Genomic DNA, 11,440 nt, shown 5'->3' on the forward strand with positions numbered 1-11,440 from the left:
CCACCTTGTCTACTGAAAGGAAAAGGGCATATCTTCTCTCACCCCCACCCTCACCTGCTCTGAGCATCCAAGCGAACTCATTTAAAGCAGGTCTGTCATTTGAGAAGGCAGACCCTGAGGGGTGACAAGAGAAAAGAGATTAAGGAAGCTATAATGTAATTATTTAGGCTTAACACTTCTATATATGTTTAATCTGATAAACCATGTTCTTCTCTACAAGTGAAATCATTACATTTGTAAGAGGGGGAAAATATCCCATATTATAGAAAAGGTTAGACTCTTCAACAGGAAAGTCAATAAGTGAACATGTCATAGGTGATAAGAAATATTGTTGAATTAAATAAGAGCCAAAACCAAGATAACCTTTGCTTAACTTTGTTACCAGCAAACCAAATCACCACAAAGTGAAATCTCTAGAAATTTGTCAAATATTCTCATTTCGGACCAAAGAAAGGATTTCTGAGAGGCTACAGCATTAGCTCTCAGAAATAACATGTATTAAAATCACTTGGAAAAATAAATAAACAAATAAAATCACTTGGCAGTTAGGGCTGATTTGGTTCCATTAGCCATGTTCTTCAGGTGTGCTTCCCAGGCCTTTAGGCCTGTGTTAGAGGCCATGAGGGATAGACACAGCCCGCGCCCTCGAGAGATTGTGACCTGATGGAAAGACAAGGCTCACAAAGTCAGAATACATAACCATGGGCTTTGGTAATTCTAGAAAAGCAGAGGATCTTCTTGGTAGTCAAGGAAGGAAGAGAATGAGAATTGAATTAATGCATAGAATTTTAATCACCTGAGAGGAGGTGGGGGCTGCAGCATGAAAAGAGGAATGAGCAAAATATATGTCCGAGGCCCAGGAGGAGGCAGGTCCGGCTGGAAGGGACTGTGGTGCCGAAGTGAGTGGAGATCAATAGGTCCAGGAAGATAAAGGGCCTGGAGCCATTCCTACTGTATTTTTATACTTTTTGGCAGCATTAAACATTTTTATTAAATAGAAAAAAAAAAAGAAGGGCCTGGAGTTGTAGTGCTGGGATGAGGGGTTTGATCTAGTTCCCTTAACAACAGGCAGCTAGTGAAGAGTTTTTCATGAAATGTTTCTGGAAGTGAACTTTAGCAGCTGTGTGTAGGATGGATTTTAGGGTGTAGTGACTTGGAAGCTGAGGGAGACTGCTATAGTCATCCAGATGGGAGGTGCTGAGTCTCTGTACTAAGGCAGGCTACACTGCACTTTGCAAGAGTTTCTCAAAATGTGCACAGGGGCCCGTGTGCAACGTAATCATCTGGGGTGATTGTAACACATGCAGGTTCCTGAGCCCCACCCCACACTTACAGAATCAAAATCCGAGGGGGGTAGGGCCCAAGAATATCTGGGTTTTTAACAGGCACCCCAGTGATGCCTGTGAAAATTTGAGCCCTACTACCAGGCATCAACTCAAATTCCAGATGAATTAGTTGAAGGTCAAAAAAAAATCAAATCATAAAAGCCCTAAAATAAAATATAGATGATTATACATCTGAAATTTGGAGGCAGGAGAACTTTAGCAGTGGGAAAAAACCACCACATACGTAGATTTTACTACATAAATCTGAAAAACTTCTATATGATAAAAATATAATTAAATTCAATCATAAACAAACAGAAAAATATGTACGACTATGGCAAAAGGTCATTTTCTTTATTGTATAAAGAGCTATATAAACTGATAAGAAAAACCTGATGACCACAATAGAGACCTTGGCAAAGGCATGGAGAGGTAATTCACAGGAAAAGAAATATAACTGGTCAAAAAATGCTTTGTTCTACCTCACTAATAATGACAGAACATGCAAACTATATATCAAGTAGATAATACTATTTTATCTATAAAATTGATGAAGATTTAAAAAAGAACTGATATTCCTCAAAGTAGACCATGGACAGTGAGGCAGATGCTCTCATGCATTGCTGGTGGGATTGTAAATTGATACAAACTTCCTGGAAAGCAATTAGAATCCAGAGCCTTTAAAAATTTTATACTATTTGCCCCAGAAATTCCACCTCTAGGCATCTATTCTAAAGAAATAGAGATGTGAACAAAGATATATGCCCAGAGGCTCTCAAAGTTAAAAATAAGAAACCATCGTCAAGGTCCAACATTAGAAAAATAGGGAATGGTTACGTAAAATATGGTCTGTCCATAGACTATTAGAGAGACACTAAAAATTATGCTCATAGTATGGTGTTAGAAGTCAGGATGGCATTACCTTTCTGGTGCAGGGAGTGGCTGGCAGGGGCTATGAGGAGGCTTCTGAGGTGCTGGTAGTATTCTATTTCTTCATCTGGGTGCTGGTTATAAAGATGCATTCACTTTGTGAAAATTCATTGTTATACTCTTCATATGTGTGCTTTTCTGTATGTGTTATACTTCAATAAAAAATTTAGCTTAGGGCTTCCCTGGTGGCGCAGTGGTTAAGAATCCGCCTGCCGATGCAGGGGACACGAGTTCAAGCCCTGCTCCAGAAGATCCCACATGCAGCAGAGCAACTAAGCCCGTGCTCCGCAACTACTGAGCCTGCACTCTAGAGCCCGCGAGCCACAACTACTGAGCCCGAGTGCCACAACTACTGAAGCCCACGCACCTAGAGCCCGTGCTCTGCAACAAGAGAAGCCACCCAATGAGAAGCCCACGCACCGCAACTAAGAGTAGCCCCCGCTCGCTGCAACTAAAGAAAAGCCTGCGCGCAGCAACAAAGACACAACGCAGCCAAAAATTTTAAAAATAATTAATTAATTAAAAAAAGTTTTTTAACTTAAAATTGTGTCTTTGAAAAGTTTATAATGACATAGAAATATGTGTAGAAGGCAACCTTAAGTGAAAAGGGCAGGATAAAGAATTGTGCATTCAGTATGATTTTAAATTTGTAAAGAAAAAAATGCATTGCAAGGCAATATGCCAGCTGTTTACAGTGGTTGTTTCTAGAGAGTGGGCTTGGGGTGATCATTTGCAAAATTTTTTTTCCATTTCTGTACTTTCTAATTTTTTATACAATAGACAGTCATTACATTGAAAATTAGGGGGGAGAGAAAAACACCTAAAATATCAGAGAAAAAAAGTGACTTGATGAATCTTGGTGAAGCTCCCATAGTCCAGTATGTGGAACTGAGAACTAGATTTCATCCGTTCCCGTGGAAGTGATTTAGACTCTGAGGGACTAACTTACACTAAGCAGATTAATAGGAGACTGGCTTACAAGCCAAATGCCAGTGAGGAATACAGTATCTAGTGACTGACATATTCTTATCTCCTGTAAAAGGTTATACCTACCAACTATTAATGTACCTGAGAAACCAAACTAACGATCATTTGTAATTTGAATATATGGAGCTGAATGGTTTTGAGGGACCTCTTTGGCTGGGTTATTTGTAACACATTTTACCAGATCAGTGTTCCTGTTACTTGAACAATGCTGGATAAACACTGACGCTCCAATGTTCTTTTTCCACCATCTCTAACTAGTTGCCAGACTCTTCTGTCATTACAATATTAACTGCCTCCTAGCCTCATTACATGTCACAGTTGCCAAGGTAACAGCTCATCTTACATGAATTACATTCCAGGTTGGTAGCTCCCAGGTGAGATATTGGGAAGCATCTTAATCTCATCTGCAGTATATCTACAAATTATAGTTACAAGAAGCCACTTCGGGGAAGAGTCACAGATGGCTAGGTTCATCCACTGTGAGCTTTTATTTTTTTTTAAATTTTCAGTTGAAGAGTCTATCATTTTCTGATTTATGTGTCTAATTTTTTCTAAACTCTACCTCTTAGGTTTGGAGATACACATTACTTTTGGGGCCCTTCAGTTCCCTGATTAAACGTTAAGGGTTTTTGACAATAGTACTTAGGAGAATGGCACTGGCACTTACTTAGGGAAATCAGGGAATCTTTTGGGAGAGGGAGATGATAGTGCAACATCAAGTGAAGGTCCAGTGGCCATGTAGAGAAAGAGTTAACATAATAGGAAAGCTCTTATGTTGGAGGTGGGAGGAATTACCCTGGAAACTGTCACCAAACTACCTAGCTACCTTTATGTTCTGGTTTCTAGGGTAACACAGATATTTACTACCTCACATTTACATGGCTGGTGCTAATGTTCATTTTCTGACTTAATAAGGTCTCAACCCTTTGCTTTTCATAGTGTTGAAATTTGCAATTCAATGTCAGTAGCATCCCAGCACTGACAGTCATCCCTTAGATCTAGATGTAGAGAAATAACATGGGGACACCTATCCCATGTCCTGCTCTACACTGTAATGCCATCAGTACATGAATCTTGGCTTCATGCTTGGGACTCAGCACCGAGGGCACAAATCCTACAAATTACTTAGAGGCTAAAATTTCAGTCCTTTCCAAATCACCATCCTCAGCAAATACTCAATAATAAAGAGACTCATCTCTACTTTCTTTCCTGATGCTATGCACCTGGATTTCTTTTAAGAGCCATTATTAGGCTGAATGGAATGGTAGAACTAGACTGCTTTTAGGCATGCCCCCACTTTTATGTTCCATGATTCTGTGAAGAAACTGGTAGATGAAATACTTTCTGCCCCATTCCCATTGAGTTGTTTAAGATACACTATTTGGTTTCTGATCTTATAATTAGGATCTTTTCCAGAGGAACCCAATCACATTGGAAATGAAAGTTGATTATCCAGAACAGCCAATATAATAATAATAATGAGTATCCAGGGCTTCCCTGGTGGTGCAGTGGTTAAGAATCCGCCTGCCAATGCAGGGAACACAGGTTCGAGCCCTGGTCCGGGAAGATCCCACATGCCGCAGAGCAACTAAGCCCGCGTGCCACAACTACTGAGCCTGCGCTCTAGAGCCTGTGAGCCACAACTACTGAGCCCACGTGTCACAACTACTGAAGTCCATGCGCCTAGAGCCCATACTCCGCAACAAGAGAAGCCACCGCAATGAGAAGCCTGCGCACCGCAACGAAGAGTAGCCCCCACTCGCCACAACTAGAGAAAGCCCACTCGCAGCAACGAAGACCCAACGCAACCAAAAATTAATTAATTAATTAATTAAAAAAGATAATGAGTATCCAACATTTATTGAATCCTTACTTTGTGCCTCCCACTGTGCTCCGTGTTCTATGTGCATTATTCCATTTAAGTACCTATTTTACAGATAAGAAAATTGGCGGCTGTATTTTATAGATGCGATGACTGAGACTTAGAGAAGGATCAATAACTTGACCTAGGTCACACAGTAAGTGATGGAACCAGAACTTGAATTCAACTATCTGGTGCCACATCTCCACTCCTAATCTTTTAACTTTTGGCCAGCGGTTCTCAAATTTTGATGCCAGCATGCATCAAAATTCCCTGGAGGGCTCCTTAAAACACAGATTGCTGGGTCTTATCTCCAGAGGTTCTGATTCAGTAGGTCTGGGGCAGGGCCTGATAATTTGCATTTCTAACAAGTGCCCAAGTGATGCTGATGCTGATGCTGCTGGAGCATAGGACCTGCACTCTGTACTCTACTGCCTCCGGTCAAGAGCAGAAGAGCCTTGACCTTCTGAAATGAAGGACAGGGGGCTTGTGCTCTCCTCATGGCTCAGTGCTCAGGGATCCTGGGGATGTTCTGATCTGCAGGTTTCAGTCACTACTTCTGCCTCTCCAGGAAGACCAGATAACTGGCTAGAGACTCCACCCTGGGGGAGTACACAGTGCATAGGCTGCCTTCATAGAATACAATATTTCTGGAAAGAGCTGGACATATCCTGAGTTAGGCTCAGTTTCTAACTTAGTCCTGACAGCTATAAAAACCTGCTGCATGTACCATGTGATCTTGGTTCTCCTTTGGAAGTAACCTGAAGAGTTAAAATTGAAGCTCAGTATTTGCTGAGTATAGCTACCTGTCAGTTGGGATTTTGATATAACTCACACATTCAGTCTGAGGCTGCGGAGGGGCTCGATTAGCACCACTTGTGAAGCTGAGGAAAGAGCCATTACCTTGCAAACTCTCCTCAGAGCTGGTTGTTCACACCTACCTTATGAAGAACACATGTTGCCTACAGTAGGCAGAGAGAGGCACATGTTGAACATAACACTTACCCCACCATAACATTATTTCTCTTTTTCCACCATGTGCCTTGTAGTTTCCTGAGATACAGCTGAGGCCGCTGAGTTTCAAGGCAGCAGAGTGAGGTGTTCATTAGTGTAGCTGCACACTAGAATCGCTTGGACAGCTTTGTAAAAATACCAGTACTGGGGACCCCACCCCAGACCAATTAAATCAGAGTCTCTGCAGATGGGCCCCACTAATATGCATTAAAAACACATTTCCAGGTGATTCTAATGCTAGCCAAGTTTAAGGACCAATAATGATCCAAAAATATAGGCTCTGCTATGGGGCAGGCTCCATTTCTAGCTCTGCCACTTAGGAAAAGATGGCCTAACCTCTCTGAGCCTCGATTTCTTCTGTCTGTAAAAACTTGCATAATAATTGAACCCATTGGACTTGTTTCATAGGGCTGTCTGGAGGATTAAATGGGCTGGTGTATGTAATGCACTATAATGATACAGTGCCTAGCACAGAGCGATCTCTCTCTAGATGGTAGCCAGTAATAATATTAAGACATCCCACTTCAGTCTACAGAGCAAGTCCTCAGATTGTGACCCTATGGGAGATGTGGGTGTTGTACCCACTCCTGGGTGGATCTCACAGTCTTTCAATCAGGACTGCTATTACAAGGCAAATGACTCTGCAGAACATCTACTGTACATCACAGCAAACCTCTCCCATAACAAACTGAGGAAATGATGCTTATTTGAATAAGACACAAGTAAATGCAAACCAGAAACAAAGTAACATTAACAGTCTAAGAGAGCAGCCCACAAAATACCTCAAGGGAATAATAGACCACTTGGGGTTCTCAGACCATACTTCGAGAACCACCAAAAGAATGCGGGACGATCTGTGCTATAACTGGTCGCCTCATTAGCAGTTACCCCAGAATTTCCAGAGCATTCAGGGGTCACAGTACAAAAAAAAACCCAGTTCTGTTGCCTAGTGTCTCACTAATTTACACATTTATGTTAACTCTTCACTCTCTGCAGGCATGTGAGTTTGTGAACCCTTGGGCAGTCACCATCCAGAGACCTCTACAGTTGAAGCAAAACCCTACAGATATTTAAGTGGTAGGATGTAAGGAATGAGATGGATCAAGAACAGAATTTCTCAGGCCCTAAGAGACAACAAAGAGGGCCACCTCTTTGTAGGAACCAGGTATAGGGTCTCAGCTCAGTTTCAAGTTCAAGTTGAAAAATCCAGTATTCTATTTCGCCTCCAGAGCCAGATAAAGAATATCCATCTCAACCAATAGCCAACATCATGATAAATGATAAAATAGAAGTTAGTATAATGTAGTTGTTAACAAAATGAACTTTTGGTTTCAGACCTACCTGGGTTTTATTTTATTCTTTTAAAGATTTTTTTTTAAGTGGACCATATTTAAAGTCTTTATTGAATTTGTTACAGTACCGCTTCTGTTTTATGTTTTGATATTTTGGCTGCGAGGCATGTGGGATCTTAGCTCACAACCAGAGATCGAACCTGCACCCCCTGCATTAGGAAAGCAAAGTCTTAACCACTGGACCACCAGGGAAGTCCTCCTACCTGGGTTTTAAATGCCAGCCCAGGGACATACAGGCATGTGACTTTGAGTAAGTTACTTAATCGAAGCCTAACAATGATAGTTCCTACTTTTTAGGGTTGCTATAAGGAATGAATGAGATTATGTATGTAAAACACCTAGAACGTCATTTGACATGTGGTAAGCCCTCAGTAAATGATAGCTCTTTACTAACTTGAAACAAAAGGCAAATACAACCAAATGCCATGATGTGAGTTACGCTGCCGCTGATGTCAGACACTGCTTTGGTGTACAGGGAAAATTTGAGCAGCAGAAGTGCTTAGTAAGAGAAAAGACAAATTAACTTGTCAAGTCCTTCCTCTCTCAATAGCAATAGATTCTTTCATAACAATGATTGTTTCCCAGTAGTAACAAGCATTGGCTTTCATGTTTCTTTTTGTGCTCCAAATTATGGTTCCTTGACATGTGGTAAGTGGGCCTCCATTTGTACTCTTGCCCCGGGCCAGGCAAATGTTAGAAGCTGGCCTGTAGCTAACACAGTAAGATGTGAAAAAGAAAGGAGGCATAAGTATTGGAAGGGAGACAACAATCATCATTATTTGCAGCTGATCCAGTTGTCTATCCAGAGAACACCCAAGGGAATCAATTGAAACACTCATAGATTTAACAAGAGAGTTCAGAAAAGAGTTCAGCAGAGTGGTTGAATACCAATCAATAGTTTTCCTGTAAGTCAGCAACAACCAGTTAGAAGATATAATGGAGAAAAAAAATCCATTCATGATGACAAAAAAATAGCATAAAATCCATAGGAATAACTTTTAAAAAAATGTATAGGCTCTACACAAAGAAAACAAGGATATTTGTACATCTCTCAGCAACTGGGATTTGAATAAATGGAAACTGATGCCATATTTCTGGATGGGAAGGCTAAATTTTGTAAGATATCAACTTTTAAAATTAATTACATGTTTAATTCAATCCAGTCAAAATTCGAAGTTATTTTACCTTGATAAAGTGATTCTAAAGTTCACCTAAAACAATAAATAGGGGAGAATGGCAAAGAAATTTTAGAAAAAGAATAACAGTGATGGGAGACTTGGCTTATAAGATATTAACATGTATACATAAGTTATAATATTTAAAACGTAGTACTGTCACAAGAATCAACAAACAAATCAGTAGGACTGAACAGAAAGCCTTGAGACTCACCTAGAAAAAGACAAGAACCTGATATACAATAAAAGAAGCATCACAGACCAATGAGGATAGAGTTAGTCAACAATATTAAATGTAAAAAAAGATGAAAGAATAGAACTGCTTTAAGAAAATATAGGCAAATGTTTAATCTTCAGGTTGGGAAGAATTTTCTAAGCATAAAAGCAATGAAAAAAATCATAAAAGTATTGTTAGATTTGACTCCATCAAATTTATTGACAAACACAAACTGGAAAAATATTTAAAACATGATCGATGTCATACAGATCTCTTATGAATCAATCAAAAACCACTAACACTCAAAATAGAAATGGCAAAGGACATAAACAGAAGATATACATACGACTAATAAATATATGAAAAAATGTTCTAACACACAAATAATCCACAAAATACAAAATTCTAAATAATGAAATTAGTGAAGATGAAAAACGCACTGATACTCTCAATGCAGATCTGATGTGGTGATGCATATATATTTCTCTGCTGCTGATCAGAGGGTAAATTTTTTTTTCCTGGAAAGCTCTTTAGTAATACGTATCGAGCCTTTTAAATATTCATATCTTCTAAATGAATTAAAGGAGCAGAAGCAGGAAACTGAGGAACAACGCAGGTTTAAGTTGAGTACCCCAACAGGCGGCAGCCCTGCTCTGGACTTGGGGAGCTGCTTCCCTGCTGGCTCAGTTTCCTCATTCACGAAATGGAGAGAATTAATAGTACTAATCTCACAATACATGCAAGTCACTTAGCATAGTACCTGGCATCCTTTAAGTGATGAGTAAATGTTAGCTGTTATTAAATTTGTATACATATGCATACATATATATGAAAAATTCATAATTTTGACCTATTCACCTTCTAGGAATTTATCTTAAGGAAAAATTCAGGAATTCAGAAAAGGCTGATATACAAGGATATGCAGAAGGAAAAACCATGGAAACAACATCAATATCTAGCAATAGGAGAATAGTTAAATGAATTATAGTATATTCAGATGATGCTGGAGCATTATACAATCATTTTTAAAAGATTGTGTTTTTGAAGACAGTCTAATGATACAGAAAAATTGCTAACAACTGAAAAAAAAGCAGGGCATAAAACTGACTCTATAGTAGGATTAAATTTCGAAAAATAATTTATATATATTTTGTACATAGGTATTTAAGAAAAAGGTCAATTAAAATATTGACCCATCAAAATATTAAGAATGTTTATCTCTGCACACTGGGATCATGAGTTATTCTTTCCTTGTAATATTTATTATTCAGTATTTTATACATTTTTATAATTAATAGTGTTATTCCCATTATCATGTAATTTGAAAGGAAAATAGCATATATATATTCTGATCATTTGCTTAAGTATGTGAATGCGCTTCCCTAAGTACTCATTTTACTGACATATTCAATGTAGGACATTTGGAAAACAAATTATAAAGACAAACATTTCATTTTGGTTTATTCTTTCCAGTCTTTCTTTTATGTATGAAGAAATTTTCTCCTCTCTAACAAATCCTACTCTCTACTATGCAACAAGCCCATTGGGAGCAGGGTCTATGCCTCATTTATCTGTGTATTCCTACAGTGCCTAATTCACTTGTATGCACGTTGTAGTCACTCACTAATTTATAGGTAGAATCATAATAAGAAAAGAGTCTGAAATGCTTCCACTATAAGATATAAATGATTGCTAAATCTTAAAGTGTTACCACTCCCCAGGATATTTGCATTTAATTCATCAAATTTTTCCCAATCAAGATATATTAGGATCTGGTGCACAACAGGGGTTGTTCTAGGTACTGTAGGGGATATACAGAAGTTGTTCCTCCCTTTTAAATGCTTATAATCTAAACTAGTTGTGGAGTGGATTAGGAAGGCAGAAGAAGCAAAAAGAGAACCACATCCATTGAGGTATCATTATGTTAGACACTGTGCTAGGCAATTTACTAACATGGAATTCTTACAACAAACCTTTGAGGCAGAATTTTCATTCACATTTTATAAATGTGGAAATGGAGGCTCAGATAAATGACTTATCCAAGTTCACAGAGTTAGTGGTAGAGCTGGGATTGAAACCCTGGACCTTCAGGGTCTGACGCCAGACTGTTCTCTCTCTCTTAATGAACACTGCCTCTCAAAAAGGTGTGTGTGTGTGTGTGTGTGTGTGTGTGCATGCACGTGCCCACTGTGTAATTGTGAGCACTGTGTAATTACAATGCTCAGCAGTATCAGGTAAGTGTCATATTTACGATACAAAATATTATACAGAGAGGCAGTAGAGTAATGGATAAGAACCTGGGCTCTGGAAATGACTGCCCAGGTTTGAATTCTGTCTCTCCATATACTAGCATATACTCTTGGACAAGTTACTTAACTTCCCTGTGCCTCAGTGTCCCATCCATAAAATAGGAACTCATATCTAGCTCACAGTGTTGCTGTTAAGATGAAATTAGTTAATACAAGTCAAGGGCAGTGTCTAGCACTTAGTAAATGGTCAATAAATATTGGTTACTATCACAGGAAATCAGAGGAGGGAGAAATCATATCCAGCTGGCAGTGGATCAGGGAAGGCAAAGG

Source organism: Balaenoptera musculus, chromosome X (genome assembly GCF_009873245.2).
Source record: "Balaenoptera musculus isolate JJ_BM4_2016_0621 chromosome X, mBalMus1.pri.v3, whole genome shotgun sequence".
Lineage (NCBI taxonomy): Eukaryota > Metazoa > Chordata > Mammalia > Artiodactyla > Balaenopteridae > Balaenoptera > Balaenoptera musculus.